Here is a 13,297-nt window from a genome sequence, read left to right as displayed (position 1 = left end):
ACCCAGGTTTTTCCTTTTTCACTTCCCCTACCTATTTAGGAATAGAACTTCATAAATATAAGAACAAACATTGATTTATTTAACAATTAATAGTTAAAAACAATAATTTATAATTTATTTAAAATTAAAAAATTAAATTAAAATTTAAATGTAGCTCCTCTGAATAAGGACAACCAGACCAGTCTAAAACCAATGTTCTTAAATAAAGATGGAAGTTCTCAGGAGTTTATATTCATAGACATATTTTAATCAAATATTAAATAAATAATTTTAATAATTATACAAAAAATAAAAAATTAGGCAGTACAGTGGCACAGTTGGTAGAGCAACATATAAGGAAGAAGTTTGCCAGATCAACTTTCTGTTCTCCAGATACTCCAGTTTTCTCTCACAGACCAAAATCATATTTATTATATGACATAAAAAGCAAATAACTTAATAATTTGGGATAACTCTACAGTTGATGTAGTTTGTAAGTGTGCTTTTTTTAGTCTTCATTTCCAGTTTTGAGGTTTTATAATCACAGTTTTCTTCACTAAAGTAAACATCAACAAGCAAATAAAAGTTTTAACATACATAGAAGAGGTGGTGTCTTTCAATTTTAAAAAGCTTGATCCTTGTAAATGTCTTTAAAATATATATTTTTAACATTTTTAAATAAAACGACAATCATTTTTGAAGGGAACTGTCCCCATCAAATTTAAAATTAAATTAATTTAAACTCCCACATTTACCATAAAACATTAATTAGGTCATCCAGTGTTATTTCTCTTGCTTAACAAATAAATTTATTTCATTTTACCTATAGAATACTCACACTGAATGTTTTCCTATGTAGGTAAAAGTCTGTTTAACAACCTGTTAAAATACACCAGAAATCAGGAAATGGCATTTACTTATTTAAAAATTTTCTGGGGGAGGACCCCCAGACCCCCCACCAGTGGGTTCCCCCAACATTACAAATATTTGCTCTTGTTTTTTTGTCTCTGAATGTCATAAAATCAGTGATATTATCTGTGAAAATTCAAAGTGAACATCTGTTGGCAAATCCATAGCTTTATATTGCTATAGTTTTCAATTTGTTATTTTTACAAACACATCATAAAAATTGTGTTATATTAGATTTGGTGTGCCACCCCTGGTTTTTGAACACAGGTAGGCTATTTGCATCGGTTCAGCTGGTGAATGAAAGAACCACTCACCAATATAATCTGATTTGAGTTTAGCTTAAAACCCTATTTATGCTTCTTTTTTTTAAAGAATACCCCCTCTTTTTAATTTTTTTACTTATGCACCTCGTGCACTGGCATGGATAGAGGTCCACTGACATCAAGAGTATACAGGGTCCAGAATTTGGTGCTACACCAAGCATTTGAAAAACTCTTGTTGTGTCCCAGAGTTGTCCCATTTTGGCTAATAAGTCAGAATCTGGAAAACAAAGTCAGAACCTGAAACCTCCCTCTCGCATGAGAAGAACCAGCATAAGCTGGCTTTCATCCATGACCTCAGATAAGGCCAGGGAGGCGCCAGAGCGGAGATTTAATTCACAATATAACTTTGGCAAGAAATTTCTCCAACAGCAACTTGGAGACAGGACATAAATAAGCAATAATAACATCCGTGACTGTTTTCCATCTTATTCTGCTTAGATAACCTTGACAAATGATAATATTCATATAATATCAGAAAGTAATTTAAAAATGATCCTAATGCTAATCCATCTGTCTGTCCATTTTCTGCCACTTATCCGGAGTCGGGTCGCGAGGCCAGCAGCCCAAGCAGAGAGACCCAGACTTCCCTCTCCCCAGCCACTTGGGCCAGCTCATCCAGGGGAATCCCAAGGCGTTCCCAGCCCAGCCAAGAGACATAGTCCCTCCATCGTGTCCTGGGTCTTCCTCTGGGCCTCCTCCCAGTGGGACATGCCTGGAACACCTCAACTGGCTCCTCTCGATGTGGAGGAGCAGCGGCTCTACTCTGAGTCCCTCCCTGATGACTGAGCTTCTCACCCTCTCTTTAAGGGAAAGCCCAGTCACCCTGCGAAGGAAATTAATTTCAGCCGCTTCTATCCGCGATCTCGTTCTTTCGGTCACTACCCAAAGTTCGTGACCAAATGGGTAGGAACCTAGACAGACTGGTAAATTGAGAGCTTTGCCTTCTGGCTCAGCTCTCGCTTCACCAGGACAGACCGGTACAGCGCCCGCATCACTGCAGACACAGCACCAATCCGCCAGTCGATCTCCCGCAAATACTAATCTGAACAGTTCAAAGTAACTGATACGACTTGGAGGCAGGGTGAACCCAATTGCAGGCAGGCAGGTTTCAAAAATCAAAAAGCACAAGGCCTTTAATGAAAAAACMCYAGSAGGCTGATAATACAGCAAAAACTCACTAGACTTGGAATTAGACGAAGAACATGAAGCAGGACACGACCAGGTAGACAGCACAATGATCCGACAACAGACTGAGACAGGACAGGGGTTAAATACACTGACAATAATTACTAAACAGAAAACACCTGAGGAGAAACATGAGGGTGACTAATCAGACAAATAAGGGGCAGCTGGACAGACATGAGGAAGAAACAGGAGCATGACAGAAACTAAAAATAAAAACACTTAACACAGACAAAAATCATAACAGTAACAATGATAAATGTTTTTTGCTCTACAAAGACAACCATTTTTCCACAACTGCGGTTTTATTTCTCTTTAATCTCAGGTCCTATACCAGAGGCCTGTGAGCCTGAAGGTTTGGTACAGTAACTTAGCTGTTCCTAGAACTGCATTCTTCTGAACATAGATCTCTGATGTGGTTCCCAGGATCTGCTGGAGTAACTTCCAGTTTGGGGGTCACAGCTCCCATGATCCCACTGAGGCCTTGACTCGTCTTACATACTGCTATTTCCTTTTTGCAGCCCTTGGTATTCTTCTGGCTTGTCCAGTTGGTTAGCCATCACCTGTTTGTCAGTCTGCATCTGACAGTCCCACAGTATCACACAAATATTCCTGTACACTATTCCAGCCAGTTGGTCATGGTGTTCCATGTCTGTGTTGTCTGTCTGCATCTTACATACTGCTATCATGCTGGACTGTCTCAGGGGTATATTATCTTCCTGTCTGGTATGGAAGACCCCAGCCTCTATTGTGCTTGTGCTGCCATCATTACTGCCTCTGTCCGTGTGGCTCAGTTGATAGAGCTGTTGGCCTCTGAGTGAGAAATTTGCTTGATCAAATCCCAGCCTGGGACATTTCTGGGTGGAGTTTGTGTGTTCTCTCTGTGCATGTGTGGGTTTTCTCTGGGTACTCTGGTTTTCTATGTTAAATGGTAAGTTTTAATTGTCTATAGTGTGAGTGTGTATGAAATATTATTTGTCTCATTTGTCTCTATGTGGTCTGGCAATGGTTTTGTGATCTTTTCAGAGCGTAGCCCACCTCTCACTGCTGGATATGAGCACCAGTGACCCAGAGAGGAAAACTTGGGTAAGATATTAGATTATTGTTTATATAGGACACAATCATTAGTTTTTTAATGTTAAGGGTGTTTTTTTAATCAAAAACAATTTTATAGTATATCATTTGGTAAAATTACAGACTAATTTGAAACTGCAATGGAACTGATACTTTTAGGTTTAAGCCAGTAATGCATGACATCCTGTAATGACCTAGATTTTCATGACATGCTGTTCATTTGCAGATAGAATGATTAAAGTCAGAACAAGATTTGATAACAACAGTCATTCTTAAATATCACTTGTGTTTATCTTTCTGTTTTCCGTTGACCTTGTATCAAATCTTGCTAACCTGAACCAAGTTCCGGTTGGAACCAAATGACAGGAGAGTGATCAGCTGACTTCTGAGGCTGAAGGACAACAGGTGCAAACTGAGARACCAATGGAAAACAACGTGCAAGTGGCTGAACCAGAACCACAGAGAGGAGAGTTACTTCAAACTGCTGAACTGGAAGAACAACTGGATTCATCAGCATCACAAACAGAGGATCTCTTGGACTCTGAGACCCCAACAGGACAGCAAGTGGAATGCCCCCTCCTGGATTTTACTAACATGAAATAACCTGGCAAGATTAATATCAAACAAACGCCATGCCCAAATCCACATAACCCTCCATTTCCAGCCCCAGGAACTAAAACAAGATTTACAAAAAGTCGCAGAGCACCACCACCACCTCTGACCCTTCCACACATCAAAACAGACAATCCTGTTTGTGTTCAAGACGATCCAAAGACTTTTGTGTGATAACTATGTTTTGGGGTTAGTGATTACTGTGGGAGGAATAAAAATTGAATTACTGGGGTTGGMATTTCAGAAAAGTACATATACTTAGGTTTGTGTTGACATGTTTTTTTAAAAAATACATTAAAGAGTTTTTTTTTTGTTTTATCGATCATTTAACTGGTGATTTAATGATCAGATGGGGGAGATGTAATGGAGCTAATACTTTTAGGTTTAAGCCAGTAATGCATGACATCCTTTAATGACCTAGATTTTCATGACATGCTGTTCATCTGCAGATAGAGTGATTAAAGTCAGAACAAGATTTGTTAACAACAATCATTCTTAGATATCACTTGTGTTTATCTTTGTGTTTTCCATTGACCTTGTATCAAATCTTGCTAAGATGATATAATGGTGTTTGTTAATATACATATATATGAGGCCTCTCGAGTGGAGAGACAGTGGACAGTGGATAGAGTGGAGTGACAGAGAGAAGCAGAGGCACAGAGACATGGCAGGATGATCTCTTGTTTCCTGTTGTTGCAATAAATCTCAGCTGATCATCTCACGGAGTACCTTCATTCTTGGACCACGTATTTCTGTCTTTGTTAAARAAATATTGCCATAACAGAAACCTACCCCTTTGACGTTTTACTTCTGATGTTATTATTTGTAGTATTTAAGGTAATGTCTCCCCCTTGTGGTCCTTGTTATGTTTTTTATTTTATTTTATTTTATTTTTTTGCAGTTGTGTTCCAATTAAAACTGGTCTCATTTGCTGGTGAGGTGACTTGACTTTTTTTTTATTGTAAGCCATTTTCGCCAGCTGATGAAAAAAATATCTCATTCACAATTCTGTGATACTGTGTCACTTATAATCTCACTTTTAATTTATAATTATATAAAAAATAGGAAGTAACATCTATTATAACTTAGCAATTTTAGATACTATGTATAAATATTTTGTTTTAGTATCTAATTATGTTATAGTACCTCACAGCATTTCATTATTATGAGATATTGTCTGAAAATACGACTTACTATCCATTTAATGTGACATACATGTCATAATTCATCCAGATCATGTTTGTAAATGAGAAATGTATCTCAAACATTTCATCTGGTAAAGGTCAGATACAAAATAAATAACAGTCACCTATGAGTCATAATTTTGAGATAGTAGTATCATTTTGTTTTTTTTTTTATTATTATTAATAAAAAAGGCAGAAATGGGCTTCCATATTTCCTTTTCCCAAAACATTTGCGCTTTTTAAACGATACATTTTGTCATTTATCACAACGTTATCGCTGTCCAAACAAATAATGGCGGTCCACTGCGCGTGCGTAGAACCGTGAACCTCCAGCGAGCTATCTGTGTTTTTAAAAACGTCTACCCCCGGCGCGCGACCGAGCTGTTGCGAGGGGCGATCGGATCGGGGCCGCGCGCGCAGGAAGCCCGGTGACCACCACGGAGCCCCGGCACGTCACGGATCCGCAGCGAGCAGTAATGATGCTGAGGTGAAAGGCAGGAGGAGAAATGGGGGCTCGTCTCTCTCGGACCGTTCTCCCTCTCTTCTCGGCTTCTCCATCGTCTGTCGCCGACTGAACGCCTCTCTCCATGGAAGCTTCACGCGCTACGGCATTCCGGTCGACGTCGTCCGCGGCGCATCAAACGGATTTTCTGTAACCACGCCCTGCTCTCTTTGGATCGAGGAAGGATTGGCAGCGAAGACTCCAGGTGAGGTTTTAGGTTCAGCAGGGATGAGGGGCGTTTCGTTTCGTAGCAGCTCCCTCGAGCCCCTTTCTGTCCAGAACAGGCTCGCGTGGCCTGTGGACGGCCAGTGTGCGTGGACGCGCCTGAGTAAATCTGCTGTGGCAACCGCCTGGCCGTACACTAAAGCCGGGCAATTCGTTTAATTCCTCCGGGGAGACGTGTGGGAATGCTGCTGGTTGTTCTGGTTATTATTAAACAAGCCGCGGCTCTGTAGGTGGTAAGGAATGCCATTAAAAGCCTAGTGTTCATAGATGAAATGCATATCACCCGCTGACTTTCATGTCGAGAAATGATGACTTATCTGTGTCCATCCTTGAACATAACTTTATGCTCCATCTCCTGCGATATTGTGATATTTCGCGTGACCTTGCAGTGTATATTATGAAGCACTCTCAGTTACTACCGCATACTGTACCTTTAAATTGCATTGCCAATTTTGTGGAGCTAAAGTCTAGCTGTGGCGGCCATCTTGAATTGGATTATCTCTAAAAGTTAACGAGTTGTAGCCAAGAAATACTTTCTTAGAGTTTCATTGAAATCTGTTCAGTATTTTACGAGATATTTTGCTAACAAACAAGTTTGACTCTTTAAGTAAACGTTGAGGCTCTGAGCAAAGATGTCATAAAATGTGCTTAGGTCAACGCTCAGATAAGCTTAGCTTCACATATGTCATGGTCTAATTATTTATATCTGTTTACCCTTGACACTGTCCATCACTCTTATCTTTCTGATAGCTCTGGACGACTCCACAAGGGACTGAACTCTAACAGACTCTTTGGGTGTGAGTCTTGTGATAGGCTGGACAGTACATTTGGCAATCTGTGATTGGTTGTAAACTGTCACATGGTGTTGACACGATGTATATTATTGGCTGTATTCTGCTGACGCGTTCKGTCGCAAGCATGCAGAACTTCCTGATTCGGTTCTGTTTGTTTGTTGCTCATAATTAAATCATATTTTGATTATCATATACGCAGACTCTTCTCGTATTATTCCAACGTGTTTCTGCTTTTGCGACCACAACATAGATTGTAGCTTAATTGCTTTGAAACTTTAGGTTACTGTCATAACCCCAGTTCTCTGAGTAGCATGAGTCTTGCACTGGGAACGCCCTCGGTGTGATCTCGAGAAGCTCATATTACATTACACCTGCCAGGATTGACTGGAAATCAGCCTGTCCTTGTCAAAGAGAAGAAGGGGTTATCTGCTGAATCAAAGTGAGGCGTGTCACAAGAGTGGGCATGTCAAAAGCATAAACACTGTAGGCTAAGAGGCCTACATGACGCTGACCCCTACACTAAGGTTAACCAGGAAGAATGTGACCCAAGTAGGGTTCTCCAGAAAAAGTGGTGCCATACAGTAACGCCCCTTTTTTCTTGTCCAATCAGGTATGTCCCTTTAAAGGGCTCGACACACGGGCAGCGACAAACTACAACGATTAACGGCTGTCATCGCAGCCAGGGTGAAACCCAACACACAGGACGCGATAGCGATTGCAGCGTTGCGAATCGCGCTCTCAGGTTGCTTGTCTTCACAAAATTTGATTGGTTCTTGACTCTGAAGGCGAGTATGCATTACGGACGTGTAAACTAAACAAATCTTGTGATGCTAATGATATTGAAAAACAAACACACATCAAGATACAGTTTTATGAGGAAAAACTTACCATAAACTTCACCCTGGTGCCAATAAATTCCCACAAAGCTTTTTAGTAATCACTTGGTGAAACTGTTAGCTAACTGCAGTGTGTAGCATACTCTCCTCTCATTGGTCAGTCAATGAAACACTCGCTGATTGGTTGTACGCTAAGCGACAACGACAAATTTTGAATATTTTTCAACTTTCATATGTCGCGTCGCAAGCTCGCGTGTGCACGTCTACGTGTACGAGCGCGAAATTTCACATGCACTATTTTCGCCGGTCGCTTAGCTGGAGGAGGGCAAGCGATTGTCGCCTCACCGCACAGGCTCCATAGGAAATGAATGGAATGAATGGAGAGCGAGCGACGTCGCCTCCCGTGTGTCGAGCCCTTAACAAAGTTCGTCAAATCAGGTGTGTCGCTTTAGAATTGCCTTTCCTTGTGACACGCCCCCTCGTCCGCAGAGACCCCACTTGTCAAGGAGGGCCGAGACCCTCCCCCTATATATAAGGCTGTTCCTGCACTGACAGGTTATTCAAAAATGATCACCTCTTCCTCGCAGTGTTAGAGCAAGGGGAGTGACTTGGTGAGACACTCGCTTCTGCCGCTCAGAGAACCGAGGTTATGACAGTAAGGTAAAGTTATTTTTCATAGCATTTATTTCATGTCTCACATTAAAAATGAAAATATACTGACTCCCGTATAGCTCAGCAGACTTCACGTTACAAGCCAGCTGATCAGAGCATTACTTCTCCTGTGCGCTTAGTGCTACACTGAGATCTGAATGAGCCTGTGATGGTGCTGTGACATCAAGTTTGTAAAACCGAGCGTATGTGTTTCCTGAAGGGACACCCCTTTAAAGGCACAGTGTGTAGGATTTGTTGTTTTCAGCGACATCTAGTGGTTGAGTGGTTGAATCATCCTCCCTGGTCCTCCCCCCACCCCCACCCCCCGCTTCCAAACGCAAAGGAGTTGCTATGGTATCTCTCAGGTGTCAAAAACCTTTGATAATTCCAACTGCGATGTCTACCAGCAGCTTCAGGTCTAGTGATGCTTCAAGTGGTAAGATTATTAAGTTTTTTGATGCCGCCACCGCAGTTTGTCCTTCATGAGCCTTCATAGACAAGATGGCGGTGCAAGATGGCGACTGCCTGTAGTGGCGACCCACGACCATGGAGATATAAACAGATTTTTATAAGGTAAAATAATGAAACAAGGTCTTTGTCTGCAATGATTAGACGTGTTTTTTATTATTGTCATTAGTAAATATCTCAATTTCGGCTAAAAGAATTGACAAAATCCTACACACTGTGCCTTTAAGCTGAGCCCATGAAGAGCTCAAGCACCTGGTGGAATGGGCACGCAGGCCCTCAGGAGGCTGCAGCCCATTTGAACTATATGCTAAGGCAATCGCACCCGCGATCCAGTGGGAAAACCGCTGTTTTGTTACTGGTTTCCCGCACTGATTTTTAGGCCAAGAGACAAACAATTGGTCACTTTTTCTGGCATGTTTTGTCCTACCCATGTAGATACATAAAGCACGTACTGGGCAGAGTTTATGTAACCTCTCCTGCTCCTCAGGGGAGAACGGAGGAGGACTGAAAGCTTCTAACTCAGTAGGAGAGTAAGGACCCAACACCTTAGGCTCAAAAGCAGGGTTTGGGAGCAGGGTCACCTTAGTCTTGTCCAGAGAGAATTTTGTGCAAGATGAGTGCACTGATAAAGCATAAATTTCGTTAAGTAGAAACAACCGCCAGCAAACGCACAGCTTTCAGTGCTACCAACTTTAATTCCACCTGATCCAGAAGCTCAAAGGGTGAAGTGGTGAGAGCCTCCAGTACCAGAGGAAGGTCCCCTGTAGGGGTCATAGGTTTTGAGACGGGGAATTTTCTGCGAGCCCCCTTCATAAACCGACCTACTAAAGGATGTTGGCATGATGTTTTTACCCTTGAAGCATATGTGGCAGGCTGGAATATCTTCCAAATAAACTTTGATATTAAGAAAGACAAAATGACAGCTACAGAACACTGAAAGGGAATCTCCTGAACGTCAGAGCACCATTTCTCAAAAACAGGCCATTTGCACTCATAGAGATCTTGTTGCAGATGTCCTAGCCAAGCCCACAGAGCCAGCCTTTCTGGGTGGGGGTGAAAGATTTGTCCCTGCACCTGAGACAGCAGGTCTTTGCATGCAGGCAGAGGCCAAAGCTCCTCCCAGAGGAGCTGAGCTGTCTCTGCTAACCAGTGTTTTGATGGCCAGTGAGGTGCAATGAGAATCATTGACAGGCCCTCTGACCGTAACCTGGCTAATGTTGGTGAGTTGAGAGCTATAGGAGGGAAAGCATAAAGCAGGACCCCGAGGCCACTTGTGGACATGTGCATCCACCCCACAGTGGTGCATTCTGGCTGTGCAGGGAGAAGAACAGGGGACACCGATTGTTCCCTTATGAGGCAAAAAGGTCCACTGATGGTTTTCCGAACCTCTGCCAGACCAGCCTGACCACATCTGGATGGAGTTTCCACTCTGCGTACAGGGGGTTCACCTTGGAGAGAAGATCTGCTCCACAGTTCAGCACTCCAGGAACATGAGTGGCCCTCAGAGACAGGAAATGTCTGCTGCTCCAGATGATCAGTTTTTGGGCCAGTGTCTGAATCCTCAGTGATATTAGCCCCCCCTGCCTCTTGATATTAGCTACCACAGTGGTGTTGTCTGTTCTGATCAACACATGGTGTCTTTCTAGGAGGGGAAGGAAGTGTTTAAATGTTAGCTGAATGGCTAGCAGCTCCAGATGGGATTACTGCATTTTTGGGCTTTAAGACCCATTCACTGTTTTCCCTTCGCAGATACCTCCCCATCCTCCTGATCACCTGAGTGGAGGTGCATGGCGATTGGTCGGAGTGGGGGCCTTCAGGAGGGTATTTGTAGCGCCTGTGGGGCTCCCTGCACCTTTTGACAATTTTGGAATCTAAAGGTGGAGGGCAAGCATGCCACTGCCTGAGTGAAGGTTTGGTGCTGTGGTGATGGAGGCGAACACGCATCTGAGGAGACACAGCTTCAGAGCTTCATCGTCTCTTTTCTTCTCCTCCCGCAACTTTTTCATTGAGGTGACATGGAGCCGAACAGACCCTGCGGGGTGATGGGAGTGTCGACTCGAAGAGGTCCTCTTTTTCTTTTGTGGAAAGAGTGGTGAGATTTAACCACTTGCCACTTTGTGCAGCTGGACACAGTGGTCCATGATGTTGCAGACTTTGTCCTGCAAAGCAGCATCCGATGAGGCGGTCATCTTCTTCTACAGCTCCGCTTGATACGCCATGAGCATGGAAGAAGCATTCAGAGGCCGGACTGACAGCGCAGTCTCTCCGACAGGCTGGACTGAAAACAGTCTGCTCTGCCGGGGGAGAGCGGGACCACCTGCCGACATAGATGTCTTTGGATGCAGATGCGCTGCAGCCGTTGACTTGACTGGAGGCATTTGGCGGAGACTGCATTTTTCCATGTCCACATAGTCCAGCACCGAACTGCCCGCCACTGGGTGCTTCTTCTTGAAAGCCTTGCTGCACCAGGAGATGGACAGTTTTTCTGGCAGCTTGGGGAAAAATGGCAGGAGTTTACCTGTTTTCATAGCTTTTGGGAGCTTCTGTCTGTCAAACCGCGAACAGACCACCTCAGCTGGGACTTCAGGCCACTGGATGTCGAGCTTTGCAGCAGTGCGTTTGTACACGCTGTGCAGGTCCAAACCCAGTTCCAGTGAGAATGAGTTTTCATGAACGGGTTGACCCATGTCAGACAGAGCGGATATTACAACCCATCCTGTCTGCTGGGCAGATGCATCATAATCCTCGTCATCATCTGAGAAGGGGAGCTTCGAATCCACATTGGAGAGCTCGCCCCCTGCCATGAAATCCAGCAAGCTCGAAGTGAGAACGTGCTCCATCATTTCAGATAGCAGCGGGTCCACAGCTTTGAGTATGTCGCCCCATCTTGTTCAGACTTCAGGTTCATTAAACTGGGAACCCACCAGGTCGGCTGGGTCCTGTTCGGCACCAGGTATGGCTAGGCCTGGGGAAGCATTGCCGCTCTCGTTAGATAGCTCAACTCCTTTTTTAGGAGTATTGCTGCTTTTTAAACAGTATTTCTACCAATAACCAGACACTCTGTGCGGTGCTGTGCTAACCCAGAGCAAAGCGTCCAGTGACCGTGCTTGGGCATCTGTCTACGGACAGTTTAGCTAGGCTCTGAGTAAGAGGCAGTACCTGGAAAGAGCTGGTGAAACTTCTGCTCGTTGCAAAAAGAGATTTTTTGAATAACTTGTCAGTGCAGGAACAGCCTTATAGGGGGAGCGTCTTGGCCCTCCTTGACACTGACAAGATGATTTCCAGCCAATTGTGGTTGTTGTAACGTAATATGAGCATCTGATGAGATCACGTCGAGGGCGTTCTCGATGTGAAACATGAAACAAATGCTATGACAGAGAACTGACTCGGTTACAGCCAGTTGTGTGTTTTCCAATGTCAGCTGGCTGTGGCGGCCAATGGGTCGATTCAAAAGTTAAAGGAGGAGTTAAAGATGTATACGCATTGAGTACTTTCTGGAAGTCTGAATAAAATCCATTTAGTGGCAGATCCAGGGCTGGCCCTACCCAATTTGGCACCCTAGTTAAGATTTCAGATGATTCCCCTTGTGCAATTTTCCTAAACTTCACTAAAAATTTACATACCTTCATATGTCTTTGATATTTTTTAACCTAAGAGCATTACACTAAATTTTTGGGATTAATAAAACAACACAAAATCAGTGTTTTATGAATGTAAAACCAGACTTTGAGCTGAACTTTATCTGAGATCATTACTGAAACCTCTATTATCCTTATTTTATTTTCTATTTACACACTAAGCACCAGTAGTTAGTCTTGACTGCATCATGTGATACCTGTTAATCACCAAATATCCTCCGCACAATACAGGGGCGCCTGCAGGATTTTATCAGAGCGTACGCACAAAACCATCACTTTACCTGACCCACACAAATACAGTCCATAAACGGGTGATGCACGTGGCACATAAAAACAGCAACGTGGCACAAAACCAATGCATCTGTCCCACACAAGGCCCAACGCTCACAATGAGATGCGCACGCACAGGCCCACAATGTCCTGCTTTTGACTGTGTCAAGTTACAAAAAGTCAAAAAAAGAAAATAAATTTTGGCAAACTTTTTTTAGTGGCTGCAGTTTGCAATCATTAGTTAATTCTTCCCTTTTTCTGTTTCTCAGCATTTTTGCAGAAGGAGGAGGAGAAAAGAGAGGAAGGCATAAGGCAGAGATGCAGTGTCAGCTGTCAGTCACAACATGGCTCCGGCACTGTGTTAAAATAATAAAACAGGGCAAGAATGGTGATTTGATTTAAACAGAATGTAATGGAAACTATGTCAATGAAATGAAAATGCAGCAAAACAAACATTGGGGAATGGGTGAGGTCAGTGAGGGAACTTTGCCAAAGTTATTTTCATCTTTTCATGGAGGGCAACTATGGAAGCGATTGTGTTCCATAATCCTAATTAAAATGGATTAATAGAAATGCTGTTTCATTTTCAACATGTACCTGATTTTTTTGACTCATAAGTAAAATTATAAATACATAATCCAAACTGTATG

The 13,297-nt window shown here is 43.0% G+C and overlaps 1 protein-coding gene across 3 annotated transcripts in view; it reads left to right on the top strand.

Annotated features, from left to right (window-relative positions):
- The first annotated feature begins 5,438 nt into the window (after window positions 1–5,438).
- ttbk2a (tau tubulin kinase 2a) overlaps window positions 5,439–13,297 on the top strand; it is a 47,783-nt gene continuing 39,924 nt past the window's right edge. Inside the window, exon 1 of one of the 3 annotated variants that reach the window (XM_014016514.1) lies at window positions 5,439–5,970. The gene's annotated coding sequence lies outside the window, so the exon portion shown is untranslated. Of the gene's footprint in view, window positions 5,971–6,031; window positions 6,224–13,297 lie in introns of those variants that run through there. The other 2 variants (XM_014016516.1, XM_014016515.1) reach the window with 2 other exon arrangements.

The sequence above is a fragment of the Austrofundulus limnaeus genome, unplaced genomic scaffold (assembly GCF_001266775.1).
Source record: "Austrofundulus limnaeus strain Quisiro unplaced genomic scaffold, Austrofundulus_limnaeus-1.0 Scaffold147, whole genome shotgun sequence".
Taxonomy (NCBI): Eukaryota; Metazoa; Chordata; class Actinopteri; order Cyprinodontiformes; family Rivulidae; genus Austrofundulus; species Austrofundulus limnaeus.
The sequence above is the reverse complement of the archived record's forward strand: the minus strand, read 5'-3'. Positions and strand labels throughout refer to the sequence as shown.